The sequence below is a fragment of the Pectinophora gossypiella genome, unplaced genomic scaffold (genome assembly GCF_024362695.1).
Source record: "Pectinophora gossypiella unplaced genomic scaffold, ilPecGoss1.1 Pgos_37, whole genome shotgun sequence".
NCBI lineage: Eukaryota > Metazoa > Arthropoda > Insecta > Lepidoptera > Gelechiidae > Pectinophora > Pectinophora gossypiella.
The window spans coordinates 500,895-516,812 of record NW_026063247.1 but is presented as its reverse complement, the minus strand read 5'-3'; positions in this window follow the sequence as shown (position 1 = coordinate 516,812).

The following is a 15,918-nucleotide window of genomic DNA, read 5'->3' as shown; positions in this document are numbered from 1 at the left end:
AAATCGGATCATTAGTTTAAAAGATAGGTGGTAACATTACTTTGCACAAACGCACACACAAACATCTCTCACCCTAAACGCATATAAATGCTCCGTTCCGTCGTGGGTAATAAATGTAATTAAAATTATACTAACCGTAATTAACAACACTTTGCTTTACTTAATATATAACATACATAAACTGCCTATATACGTCCCACTGCTGGGCACAGGCCTCCCCTCAATCAACCGGAAGGGGTATGGAGCATACTCCATCACGCTGCTCCACTGCGGGTTGGTGGAGGTGTTTTTACGGCTAATAGCCGGGACCAACGGCTTAACGTGCCCTCCGAAGCACAGAATCATCTTACTTTTTCGGACAATCAGGTGATTCAAGCCTGAAAAGTCCTTACCAAACAAAGGACAGTCTCACAAAGTGATTTCGACAATGTCCCCATCGGGAATCGAACCCGGAACACCAGATCGTGAGCCTAACGCTCTAACCACTAGACCACGGAGGCTGTTTACTTAATACTACCTGATTATTGAGTGATGGGTTCAACTTTATGAATTAAATGAGGATTAATTGGATGAATTTGATTCACTTGACCACACAATCCACGTGCCACTTATAGTCGATCTTGATTTTTCTTTAATCTTCGCCAATCACTTCGTATTAATTTATCTACAATTTATTGATTGTGATCTGGGATCTTCTCTGAAATCTGGCTCGAAGGACCATGAATATGCCATCAGGCAAAAAGGCATATCAATGCCTTTTTACTGATTTTTAAGGGATTTAGGTAGCAATGAAACAGCACCGTGTTCGACGTAATTACGTGTAATCAATGGAACCGAAAAAAAAAAACGCCTGTCAAAAACAATTAACTAATAAAAACTATTGCAAATAAATTGCTATTATAAATTGAAGAGGCGTTTCGGATAATATTTATTCTAAACACTAATATTGTGGCGCCCCCTAGTGAGTTACAGACATGACACTTGTCTAATAACATGAACTCATCAAACACAAACCCGTTATTGAAAACCGCATCAAAATCGGATTATTAGTTTAGAAGATAATTAATAACATTTCTTTGCACAAACGCACACACAAACATCTCTCACCCTAAACGCATATACCTGCTCCGTTCCGTCGTGGGTAAAAATTGTCTTAATTTGCTTTAGTGACTTAATGCTAGATATGTGTTTTAGGGTTCTATGAAATATAATATAAATAGTTTTGAATTCTATTAGCGCATTATAATTTACTTAATAAAAGTTAGATATCCCACGACGGAAAATATATCAATACACACACACTATATTTTCTTCTTCTAATATTTACATAACTATCTAACAAACTAACTGAGCTGCGACTCTGCCGTTCGAATGTTCGACAAGCAAATATCTTGAACTTTAAAGGAGAAACATCTCTTTAGTTACATCTCTTTGGTTTAGTTTTATCTTTTAAATTATATTGTAATAGCTCCTTATTGTCCTCAAGATGTCTAAAGTTACCAGGTCCGTTTATTGTTCAGTTTGCGATTTATCTATAAAAAGTAAAGCTTTTTCCGCTCATTTGCGAAGTATTTTGCATAAAAATAACAGCTCTATTATAGAATGTGAAGGTATAGAAAAGATAACCAGCGCATTTCGCAGTCGTATCGCGTCATACCGGGTTCATTGCGAGAATGAAGAAAAGTATAGAGCCAGGCCACCGATTGCGTATCTGCGCGCACTGCGCCGACGCCTGCGCGCCCTGTTAGATGCGCGTCGCGAAGCCTTTGATACTATCAAAACTAACTTTGACTTTTTTGCAGAATTCTCTTTGCCTAAAGATAATACAACCGAAACAAAGTCTTTCGCTACAGAAAACATAGTTTTGCATAAAAACTATGATTTCGATGAATTGTTTTCTAAAATTAGTCATATAATTTCTACAAAAATTGATGAATTTCAAGAGCGTGACAGCGGGTGGTCTTTCGTAGGGAATTTATATTTGGAAGTTAACATCAACAAATATAATCCATTAAGAGGTTCTGCATTTATTGATTTACCTAAAAGCATTAAATTTAGACGCGCTTGCGTTAACATACAAAATCGAGATAGCTTTTGTTTCTTGTGGCGCATTATGGCAGCGCTATTTCCTGTTAAAAATAATGCAAACAGAACATCATCTTATCCTCACTTTGATACTGTGCTTAACACCAGCAATATGTCTTTCCCGGTCGGTTTAAACGACATAAAAATATTTCAAAAGAATAATCCAAAGATCAGTGTCAATATTTACGGTCTCCAAACTACTCTAAAAAACAAAACCGAAGTACTTGGTCCGCTCTACAAGACTGAACGAAAAAGAAAATATCATGTTAATCTTCTATTACTAGAAAACGGAACTCAGTCCCACTATTGTTTGAAAAGACATTTAAGTCGATTGCTCAGAACGCAGATAACAAAACATCACGGTAAAATATTTTTTTGTGATGAGTGTATGATCTTCTTTAGCAACCAAGATAAACTTGACAAACACGTATGTAGTGGGGTCAAAACCATTTTACCAGACCAAGGCTCTATCATACAGTTCAAACATTTTGAAAGAATGCAGGATATGCCATTTGTCATTTACGCAGATTTCGAGTCTTTATTACAGCCAAATAATAATATAGAGCAGGACAAGTGCACACGAAATCTACAAAAGCATGTGCCTTCCGCATTTGGTTACTATGTTGTTTGCTCTTACGATAACTCTTTAAATCGGTATGTATCCTATCGCGGTAAGTATTGCGTCGACAAATTTATCGAATACCTTAGAAGAGATGTATTAAAAATTTATGATATTCTTAACAATCCTGTTAAAATGCTGCCCTTGACCGATGAAGAAAAGCAAAGTTTTTCTAAGTCCCATTATTGCTACTTGTGTAACAAACTGTTATTTGAAGACAAAGTTAGGGACCACTGTCATTTAACAGGTCGCTATCGCGGTGCTGCACATTCTTACTGTAATATTCGTTTTCGTTTGCCGAAATTCATCCCCATTTTTTTTCATAATTTATCAGGCTATGACAGTCATCTGTTTATACGTGAATTAGCAAACATTGCTGGTGACATTAAAGTGATAGCCAAAACCAAAGATAATTATATTTCTTTTACTAAATTCTTTACAATAAATCACCAAGGTCAGCAAGAGTACGTACCTGTCCGTTTTGTGGATTCTTTCAAATTTTTGGGCACCAGTTTAGAGAAATTAGCAGAAAATATAAATAAAGACGGTTTTACACACTTGGCACACTTTTATCCTGAAAATCGACAATTTAATTTATTAAGACGTAAAGGTGTTTATCCTTATGAATACATGACTAACTGGGAATCTTACACGGAAGATAAGTTACCACCGAGAGAGTGCTTCTATAGCAGTATAAGCGACGAAGTCGTTTCTAAGTCTGATTATAATCACGCATTAAGTGTTTGGCAAACATTTAATTTGAAAAATCTAGGTGAATATACCGACATATATCTAAAAACTGATGTACTGTTATTAGCCGATATTTTCGAAAACTTTCGCGCAACGTGCAAAAATAACTATAGGTTAGATCCAGCGTTTTATATGACTGCTCCAAGTTTAAGTTTTGATGCTATGTTACTGAAGACTGAAGTTAAATTACAACTTATAGAAGATTTAGAAATAATTCGTATGATTCAAAAAGGTATTCGCGGAGGAGTTTGTTTGTGTTCTACTAGGTACGCGAAAGCTAATAGGTACCTGTCAGATTATGATTCTAAAATTGCAGAGAGCTATTTATTATACATAGATTGTAACAATCTATATGGATTCGCAATGTGTGGTTTTTTGCCACACTCAAATTTTGAATTAATTTCCAAAACCGAAATCGATTCTCTTGATATACTTAACATTCCAGATAATTCGAGTTACGGTTATATCTTTGAAGTAGACTTAGAATATCCTGATCATCTGCATGACTTACACAACGACCTTCCATTTTGTCCTCAAAAATTTAAACCCCCCGGATCAAAAACTTCGAAATTAATTCCTAATTTATACGACTTTAGGTACGTTATTCACTATTTGCATCTAAAAACATGCTTAAAACATGGTTTAAAATTAAAGACAATTCATAGAGCTATCAAATTTCAACAAAGTCCGTTCTTAAAACAGTATATCGATTTGAATACAGAGTTGCGTAAAAAAGCAAAATCTCAATTTGAACAGGACTTCTTCAAATTACTAAATAATAGCATTTTTGGTAAAACTTTAGAGGACACTGAGAAAAGGTTAAATGTAAAATTAGTAAATCAGTGGTCGGATTCAAGAAATAAGACCAAGAAGCAATTAACAGCGGAGCATTTAATATCAAGGCCCAACTATAATAGTTCAACTATTTTTACAGATAATTTTATTGCAATTCAGATGAAACCAGAAACAATAACTTTAGATAAACCTATTTATATAGGTTTTACGGTTTTAGACATTTCTAAAAGCCATATGTACGATTTTCACTATTCTGTAATGAAACCAGTTTACGGACCTGATATTAATATTTGTTATACAGATACTGACAGTTTCTTGTATTATATAAAAACCAAAGATATATACAAAGACCTAAAACTGAGCTTTGAATCGTATTTCGATACGAGTAATTATGATGAAAACAATGTATATGAGATTATTTGTCGTAATAAAAAGATACCTGGCTTGTTTAAAGACGAGTTAGGCGGCAAACTTATTGTTGAATTTGTAGGCTTAAGATCTAAACTGTATTCTATCAAGACCGAAGAAATAGAATTAAAAAAGGCTAAGGGAACAAAAAAGTCTGTGATTAAAAAGATGCATTTTAAGGATTATAACAAAGTTTTGATGGAAAATGATGTGATCCGAAAAAAGAATATTATATTTAAATCTCTTAGACACGAAATTTTTACACAATCTGTTAATAAGGTAGCACTATCGTCAAATGACGATAAACGTGTTATATTACGAGATCAGATTTCAACTCTGTCGTGGGGTCATAAAAAAATATTTTGAGTTTTATATATCAACAGATTAAATTTATTTAGCTTTTAATTAGTATTAAGAACCAATATATGTTGCAGTGCTTCGGAAGGCACGTTAAGCCGTTGAGGGCTACTAGCAAAACGCTTGCACAAATTGCAGTGGAGTATATGCTCCATTCCCCTCCGGTTGATTGAGGGGAGGTCTATACCCAGAATTTTATGTTTATGTTTTTACTGTAATAAAGTATTAAAATTAATGTATGTTTTTATTTTTCTGGAAGCAAAACTTAAACTGAAGACCATCAAATTCTCGAAATATGTTTTGACATTCATACAAGTTTATAACAAAAAAATATAATATTCATACAAGATTTATAGCTGGCATTGCAATTTCACGTGGTATTTCTTGGATTTGATGGGTTATGGATATTATTTTTTAACAAAAGTCATTCCTTGATAACATAACTGCTTACGCCTGCTTTAAACAAGTAGAGACATGTTCTTAAAAAAATACTGCAGGTAGATCACGTGGCAGTCCAACTAACTCATATTTGTAACATGAGCTATAAGGCAAACCCTATATGACAGAATGAATAAGTTATACTATTTCCTATTCACTAGCTTAGGTTGGAATTTGCAAGCTCAACAGTTCATACAACTGCCTTTATCTTTAGACTCAGCAGTTTTATTTTATTTTGAAGAAATAATTCATTCTTTTGTCTACTTTCATAGCAAACAGTTCTGAGTTACCTAAACACGTATATCCTCCCTGATTATCAATTTTGATCATGTCGAGACAGCAGCTACAACTATCTTCGGCAGAAGCCTCGTTTATCATAAATATGAGTCCCGATATTCCTAAATATATAATCAAACTCGAAATTTTGCATACGGAAGAGACAGATAGTGAAGTAAGCGTGAAACTGAATTCTAGAGCCCAGTACGTGGTACATAACAATCGTGATAACGTTCTATACAAGGCACTTCAACTTATGTACCAAATGGGTTCTGAAGTGGCGGCAAGAAATGAAAGTTTAGACAATATAGTGCAGTCTCATCACCAGTCGTACTCAGGTAAGCATTACTAGTTTTTATTTAGTGAGTAATTAGCGCCTCTTAGTCTACAACGTGTCGTCAATTTTGATTGCTTGATTTAATATAAGTGCCAGTGAGTTTTAAGTTTAATATTAATGTGTTTTCTAACTCTCAAATATCTAAGTATTAATATATTATTTATTTTGTTTCAGATAACCTATGATTGCGAAATTTACTAATTGTAATTTATCATGAAATCTTCAAGAACAGGCGAAAACCCTGGTACAAACAGTAGTCTCAAAATTAAAAGAAAGTCAAATAAAACGAAACCTCTTCAATCTTTCGTAATTAGAAAGGAGCCAAGAAAGGGAATTCGTCTTATCAAAATAACCATCCAGGACTTGATCGAAGAAGCATCGTCATCACCCCAGACAGCAGATAGTGACAGTGTTGTGTTAAATGCGCAGTATGTTGTTAAAGACGCTGTTGATGACATTTTCGACCAAACCGAAAACATAGTTAACAAAATATCAAAAAAGTTAAGTAGTGATGATATATTTTACAACTTTTAAAGGAATATTTTGTATTTTTGTAATAAGTATTCACAAAAAAATGTTAATTTATTGTTATGAAAGTAGACAACATTATCGTTAATCTATACTTATAATAAATCTGTAGAGAGGTCAATTCTGTACATTAAATATTTTTTCAAAATAACTATCAGGGGGTGATAAGTGATCGATACTGATGCCAAAAATGCAATCAGTAAAATTTTTGTCTGTCTGTCTGTCTGTCTGTCTGTCTGTCTGTCTGTATGTTCCTTATAGAAACAAAAACTACTGGACGGATTTTAATGAAACTTGGTACAATTATTCTTCACACTCCTGGACAGGTCATAGTATACTTTTCATCACGCTACAATCAATAGGAGCAGAGTAGTGAAGGGAAATCCTTTTGTATGAAAAATCTAAACCACTCAAGTTAGACGTTTGAAATTTGGCATGCAGGTACCTTAGATACCGTAGAGGTGCACTAAGAAAGGAATTCCCGAAATTCCTACGGGAATGGGAATTAGCGGGAAAATCCTTTTGTATGAAAAATCTAAACCACTCAAGTAAGACTTTTGAAATTTGGCATGCAGGTACCTTAGATAACGTAGAGGTGCACTAAGAAAGGAATTCCCGAAATTCCCACGGGAACGGGAATTAGCGGAAAAATATTTTTGTATGAAAAATCTAAACCATTCAAGTTAGATGTTTGAAATTTGTCATGCAGGTACCTTAGATACCGTAGAGGTGTACTAAGAAAGGAATTCCCGAAATTCCCACGGGAACGGGAATTAGCGGGAAAATCCTTTTGTATGAAAAATCTAAACCACTCAAGTTAGACGTTTGAAATTTGGCATGCAGGTACCATAGGTACCGTAGAGGTGCACTAAGAAAGGAATTCCCAAAATTCTCACGGGAACGGGAATTAGCGGGAAATACCTTTTGTATGAAAAATCTAAACCACTCAAGTTAGACATTTGAAATTTAGCATGCAGATACCTTAGGTACCGTGGAGGTGCACTAAGAAAGGAATTCCCGAAATTCTCACGAGAACGGGAATTAGCGGGAAAATCCTTTTGTATGAAAAATCTAAACCATTCAAGTTAGACGTTTGAAATTTGTCATGCAGGTACCTTAGGTACCGTGGAGGTGCACTAAGAAAGGAATTCCCGAAATTCCCACGGGAACGGGAATTAACGGGAAAATCCTTTTGTATGAAAAATCTAAACCATTCAAGTAAGATGTTTAAAATTTGGCACGCAGGTACCTTAGACACCGTAGAGGTGTACTAAGAAAGGAATTCCCGATTCCCACGGGAACGGGAATTAGCGGGAAAATCCTTTTGTATGAAAAATCTAAACCACTCAAGTTAGACGTTTGAAATTTGGCATGCAGGTACTTTAGTAAACTTAAAGATTAGTTGCAACAGGATATTACAAAATTCCCACGGGAACGGTAGTTAACGGGAAAAAACATTTGTATGAAAAAATCAAATCTAAATAAAAGGAGAAACTGACTGACTCAGTGACTGACATATCAACGCATAGCCTGAACGGCTAAATGTAGGCATTTGAAATTTGGAAGGGACATAGCTTAGGTACCGTAGAGGTGCACTAAGAAAGGAATTCCCGGAATTCCCACGGGAACGGAAATTAGCGGGAAAATCCTTTTGTATGAAAAATCTAAACCGCTTAAGTTAGACGCTTGAAATTTGGCATGCAGGTACTTTAGTTAACTTAAACCTTAGTTGCAACAGGATATTGCAAAATTCCCACGGAAACGGGAGTTAGCGGGAAAAAAACATTTGTATGAAAAAATCGAAACCGCGTAAGATAGATGTTTTCAATTCAATTCAATTAAATTATTTATTGCATTCCATGTAGTACAATGGGGTGTTACATAGGCATAGGAACTAAAACATGGACCCTGTAGGGCACAGCAACGTTGAAGGGAAGAGAGGAAGTGTGTATTAAAATTAAAACTCAATGAACAATCAATTAAAAAAAAAACAATTCAATCAATTGATTCAATCTAGCATGCATGCATACCTTAGTAAATATAAAGTTTATTTTTGGCTGTATTTTGAAAAATGGGAGTTATTGGGAAAAAAAATGTATGAAAAAATCTAAACTGCATAAGTTAGATGCTTGAAATTTGATATGCACTCCCACACACACGAAGATCTCTCTCTTATATAACACGCCACGCGGACGAAGTCGCGGGCAAAAGCTAGTGTGAAATAAATAGTGAATGAAAATTTAATTAATAGGTGTTTAATTTCATGCCTTCCTTAACATTAAAAAATAAAATAAAACAAATCAAATCAGTCACATTTATCTTTATTATTATAAAAATGTTTGAAAAGGTACACATTATTGTCTATATACCATTTTTTTAAACATATAACGTTCTGAAGTGCACACTGTTTCAAATGATGAACACATCTTAAGTTTTTAATAATACAGTATTTTTCATGCAATTTAACTAAGCTTGGACAACCTTCCTCTCCTATGTCAACAATATTACAATCTACACACAAGTTTTTAAGCCACTCAATTTTTTCTCTACCTTTAACAAATATGTTTTTATTTTTAAAGTAAACTGGTATTAAACGTAAAAATTCACGATAGTCTACGAAACCTTCACTCCAAAATAGTCCTCGATACCTTTCTAACCACCTCACTTGTTTTTTTTCTTCAGTGGATAAAGTAGAATATGCAAAGGGTGGTTTCACTAAAAAAAATTGAGTAGACTCCTCCGTCGCTATCGCACACTCCTTCACAATAAAGTTATTATTAATATCTTTAAATCCTTGAAGATCAACAAATATGATGTTTGAGTTCATGATATTTTCTTTACTATGCTGCTTAAAGGTTTGTACTCAAAAATACAATCGTTTAATATTAAACAATAAGCTGCAGTCTGATCGGGTATATCTTGGTCAGCTTCTAATTCAACTCTGACATCGACTGATCCTTTTAAAGTGGTGCAATATCTTTAAATTCTTTCAAACTCAACAACGGCTCAGCACGTCGTCCATAATACGACTGTTGGAATCTTGTATATAACTCATATAATAAAGATATTCTATTATCCGAAAAACTTACATTCAAATTTTCATATGGATAATATATTTGATTCAAAAACACTTTAACACTAGTTACATTACAATGATCGAATTCTGACATAGAACTCTTTACATTTTGTTTTCTATTCGTTTGTAATCCAATTACACTTCTCATCAAAAAAATCGAAACACTTCCGTTTTCATTGTTTCTGTCCGAATTTAACACAAAAAAGAATTCATACGATGAAAAAAAATACATAAATGTATAGCTGGCAGTTTGGCCATTACAGTAATAAGCGAAAATTCTAAATTCAAAATTAGAATTTCATTTGTTTATCTTATAAACGAAATGAATCACTGTTTTGAGACAAATGTGTGTTTAGGGTTGGAGTACATTTAGCGTTTAAAAACTAAAAATTGGCGCCTATCCTTAAACTTTTTGTTTTTTATTTCAATACTGTGACTTTGGGACGTCTGAAAAAAGGTTTTTTTTCTAAAACGTATGGATACTTCGCCCACAGAAGCCGCCCAAGTTGTGGCATTGCTGGATTCTGGCCTTAGTCAGCGTGTTGTGGCTGCAAGACTGCATCTAAGCCTGTCATCTGTTCATAGAGTCTATAAACGTTATCGGGAGACTGGTTTGTTCACGCGCCGTTCAGGATTTGGCAGGAATCGGGTCACTTTTGAGCGAGATGATCGATTTATTGTAACAACTTCTTTAAGAAATCGACGCCTTAACGCTTTTCAACTGCAGCAGCGGCTTCGTGTTGTACGAAGGGTGGCTGTAAGTGACTCTACAATTAGAAGAAGGTTGAAGGATCGTGGACTGGTACCGCATAAGCCAGCAAATGGGCCGAAATTAACTGCAGACCATCGAAGAGCGCGCCTTAACTTTGCACGTGAGCACCTAAATTGGTCATACCTACAGTGGAGCAAAGTTCTCTTTTCTGATGAGTGTAAAATTATGCTGTATGGTAACGACGGAAGGAACAAGGTCTACAGAAGAGACGGAGAACGCTATGCACAATGCTGCATTGAAGAAAAGGTCAGCTATGGTGGCGGTTCGTGGACGGTTTGGGGAGGAATCAGCGCCGACGGTAAGACAGAGCTTGCTTTCGTGTCTGGGCCACGTCTGCCTGCACTAAACTGTCATCGGTACGTCGAAGAGTGTCTCGAGCCTCATGTGATGCCCTATGCACATTTTATTGGCAACGGCTTCATATTCATGCACGACAATGCTAGGGCTCACACCGCGGGCGTCGTACGAGATTATCTTAACGAAGTCGATATCTCTATTATGGAATGGCCAGCAAGAAGCCCGGACATGAATCCCATTGAACATCTGTGGGATGAATTAAAGAGACGAATTCGAGCAAGAGATCCTGCCCCAGAAACACTTAGCCAGCTGCAAGATGCAATCCAAGAGGAATGGGACAATATACCACAGCATGTGATCGTGACTCTCATCCGATCGATGAAGAACCGTATGGAAGCAGTAATTAGAGCTCGGGGAGGGAATACAAGTTATTAAATAAACGTTTTTTAGCTTTTTTTTTCATTTACGTGTGTTGTTTTATCCATTTCCTTTATACTCCATACGGAATAAAAATGACTCATTTAACAAAATACGAAACCTATGAAAAATTCATTTAAATTTAGAACATTAACATTAAGATTTGATAAGCTCATATTACTCACTATTAAACGACATTTAACATTTATTCCTAAATGTACACATTTTTCTGATAATCCTGACAAAACGTAAACTTGCAAGGTGTTTCGATTTTTTTGATGAGAAGTGTATTATAAAGCGTGGTTTTTCTATTTGAGAAGACGTTTTGATTGACCAAGTATGCTTTTGCGTTTTAGCTTGCATCGCTAGCATCGCTTGCGCGTCGTTGAGAGCGTGCGCGTCACGATGAGTAGTCCGGCGGGGTTAACGACCTCTACTGTGAAGTGCGCGTCATGTAACATAGTGATCAATGAATTATTAGCATTTGTTCAAAACAAATTGGATACGTTGGATTCGGAAGGAGTTATTCGTCTGTGCATTACGGCGTTTAGTCCCGAAGAGATTACTACAGCCAAGAATCTTTTACTCCAATCTATGGGTCAGGTAAAAAGAAAGGGTAGTAATCCAAGGGCAATAACCCGTAAGGGAGATGGTAAAAGTCAACGTGAGATGGAGGATATTGTCGGTGTTATTAAAGATGTAGAACCAGAAACATTGCCAATATTTGTGGCCCGAGACCTACGAAAGTTACCCCCGGTCACTTTCGATCATATCGATGTCACGAGATTGCTTAAGGATCAAATTTTACTACGTGAGGGTATCGAGTCCATTAAGGAGAATTATGTGACGAAGGAGCAGTTTACACAGCTTCAAAACGACGTGATTAACCTCAAACAGGCGTCAATAGTCAATCATTTCGATAGTAGTAAGTATGTGAATAATATAAGGGGCTCGCGTAATTTACAAGATCATTATTCGCATGACAGTGGTCCGATCGGCATCATTCATATTTCGCAAGACACAACGACCTCTAACTGCGATCAAACAAAGACGACCTTGCCTAAGTTATGTGTCAGTGACTCGCCACCTGCCTCTGCGCAGCGCGCCCCGTCTCCCTCGCGCGCATCGGACGACACACCTTCGATCTCTGCTCCGCAGCGCGCCGAGAACGGGCACGTGGAGGCCACTACCGCGGTTTCGTCGTGTGGCGTCGAAACCGCGGTGCGGGCCTCACAGAACGAGTTGCAAGACGGAGCTGCGCGTGCGGAGCCTACTATAACGGAGCGGAATAAGGAGCGGCTTAGTATGGCAGAGATAGTGCGAAATGGGAAGAAGTGGAAGGACTCAGGAGACAAAAACAATGAAGAGTGGAAGATCGCTCAAAGGAAGAGATATAGAAATCGATTTATTAGTGAAAAAGGCACCTGCACCAATATCGAGCAGAATTTTCGCGTCGCGGACATAACCATTCCGCTATTTATTAATTATGTTCACGTTGATACAAGTGAAAATGATATCATAACATATATTGAAAATAAAACGAATGTAGTGGTAAACCTACAAAAAATAAAATCAAAGCAAACTAAGGAGTACAGTTCATATAAAGTGCTTGTACCTAAGCATAAATTAAGTTTGTTTATGGATTGTAGCTTATGGCCCGACGGAATATCTTTTCGTCGTTTTGTTGACTTTCGTGTACGCGAGGTTAACAAAAAATCGAGTTTAAATGTAAATTCAATTGAACCAAAAAATGGATAAGTCTACTTTTATAAGTTTTAATTGTAAGTCATTTAAAAGGTCTATTGATTGTGTAAGATCGCTCAGCCGGAATGCGGACATTATTGCACTTCAAGAAACATGGTTGTTGCCACATGAAATACAGGAATTAAGTAAAATTAATTCCACTTTTGGATACTTTGGCAAATCGTCGGTTGATACTTCCAAGGGAATTTTGGTGGGGAGGCCGTACGGTGGCATAGCACTCTTATGGAATACGTCGAAATTCGACAGTGTATCGGTGATTGAGTGCAACAGTGACCGTATTGCAGCAATTAAAGTCAACATTTCTGAGCGTTCTTTCCTATTGTTTACCGTATACATGCCTACTGACTCATCTGAAAATTTTGTAGAATATGTAGAATGTCTAAGTGAAATAGCGGCAATTGTGGAAAGCAGTAATATTTGCTCAGTATATGTGATGGGTGATTTTAACGCCCACCCAGGTGAACGTTTTGGTGCTGAATTAGACAACTTCTGTTGTGAGCAAGGTTTGTCATGTATTGACATAAACAAATTGGGTTTGAACTCTAATACGTTCACTTACATAAGTGACATAAACGGTAGTAGACGTTGGCTTGACCATTGCTTAGTCTCCGAGGCCGCTCGAGAATCCGTGTGTAATGTTAAAGTGCTTGATAATGTATCCTGGTCTGATCACTTCCCTCTAGAAATTCAATGTAAGTTACAAACACTGACGCGCGTAATAGTGCCGCCGTCCACTACTGTTAATCGAATTATCTGGGGGGAACGTGACGATCAACAAATAGACATGTACAGAGAATATTGTAATGAAAATCTAAAATTAATAGACTTTCCTCTAGAGCTTAATTCCTGTTGTGACGCAATGTGTGCGAATAAGGATGCTGAACATCTCAAGATTATTGATACTCTGTACCACGATACGGTGCAGATTTTGCAGGAGGCCGCGGAGCATAGTTATAATATTGATCCGACGGGAGGCGCGGTCCGTAGGTTTAAACAAGTTGCTGGGTGGAACAAATATGTTCGCGAGGCTCACCAGAATGCGAGACAACATTTTATAAACTGGGTTTGGTACGGGAGGCCGCGGCAGGGCTATTACTATATCTTAATGTGTGAGTCAAGAAAACTGTTTAAGGAGAAACTAAAGTTTTGTCAGGATAATCAGGAGTATGTAAAAATGAATATCTTAGCTACACATCATAAGAGTAAAGATTTCCGCGGGTTTTGGAAACACACAAAGAAACTAAGTCCGAGGCCTAGCGTACCAACAAGCATCGAGGGCCTTCAGAACCCAAAAGATATTGCGAATATGTTTAGTACTCACTTTCAGGTGACACCGCCACGGTTGGACATGCCAACTGAGGGTGCTGGTGCTGATGCTGTCGTGTCCGGCGTACCTAATCGTATCACGGCCAGAGAAATGGAGTCAATTATCAAAGGAATGACGAGAGGTAAATCGCCGGGGCACGACGGTCTCAGTATTGAGCATTTTCTGTATGCCGGGCCGCACCTCCCAAGACTGCTGGGTTTACTGTTTACACTTTGTGTGAGACACTCCTATTTGCCAAACGAGTTGATGAGATCGGTGGTAATTCCTATAGCTAAAAACAAGACTGGTAATATAGTTGATAAAAATAATTATCGACCGATCTCATTAGCCACAATTACCGCCAAGGTGCTGGACGGCTTGCTTCAGAGACAACTTCAAAAATATTTAGACCTGCACGATGCCCAATTCGGTTTCAGACCACGATTATCCACTGAATGTGCTATTTTGTCTTTGAAGCAGACCGTCAGGTATTATATGGATAGAAACACGGCTGTATACGCTGCTTTTCTTGACCTGTCTAAGGCGTTTGACCTGGTTAGATATGACATCCTTTGGACTAAGTTACTAAACTCCGGAGTACCCGTTGAGTTAGTTCACATTTTTAGATACTGGTATGGTCACCAGTCTAACCAGGTCAAATGGCAAGGTGAACTCTCCGAGGCATACAGACTTGAATGTGGGGTGAGACAGGGTGGGCTTACCTCCCCTGCGCTTTTCAACGTGTATGTTAACCAGCTGCTTATTGAGCTCAGCAGTGCCGGTTTTGGATGTCACATGGGTGGATACTGCGTAAACAATATCAGTTATGCCGACGACATGGCGCTGCTGAGCCCAACGATTTCCGCACTGAGGAAACTGGTTGAAATCTGTGAGAGGTATGCAGAATCCCACGGCCTCCTGTATAATGTCAAAAAAAGTGAACTGTTGGTTTATAAACCTAAAAAACTTAAGATCTTGAATGTGCCACCTGTGTTCTTGAACAATGTGGAACTTGTAAGAGTGTCGTCTTTTAGGTACCTCGGTCACATTGTGACGGAGGACTTAAGGGACGACAGTGATATCGAAAGGGAGCGGAGGGCGATGGCAGTCCGCTGCAACATGTTGGCTCGCAGATTTGCAAAGTGTAGTGCAGAGGTTAAAATAACTCTTTTCAAAGCCTACTGCCAAACTTTGTATACTTGCAATCTGTGGGTCAACTACACGCGGCGGGCTGTCAACGCTCTTCGCGTTCAGTACAATAATGGACTGAGAATGTTGCTGGGGCTACCGCGCTACTGTAGTGCGTCGGGAATGTTTGCGCTGGCACACACGGATGAGTTCCTTGCCATAGTACGCAAAAGGGTAGCGTCACTGTTAAGCAGAGTAAGGAATAGCTCCAACAATATTCTCAAGTTGATTAGTGAGATGCCTGACAGCCCGTTTACAAAACACTGGGTCCAGACGCATGTGTGCTGTTCAGGGACCAAGGGTAGGTCATATATGAATTAATTTTCATTCAATCCGTACTTAAATTAATTTACTAACCTAGTTTGTAAGTCACTGTACTAACAATATATGGATTAATGTCCGAGATAAAGATATTTTATTTTATTTTTTTATTTATTTTTTAGGAAGCAAAGGATACTCATAAACATCCCAGTTTCTGAAGGCTAAAGTTAGAGAACGGTCTTTT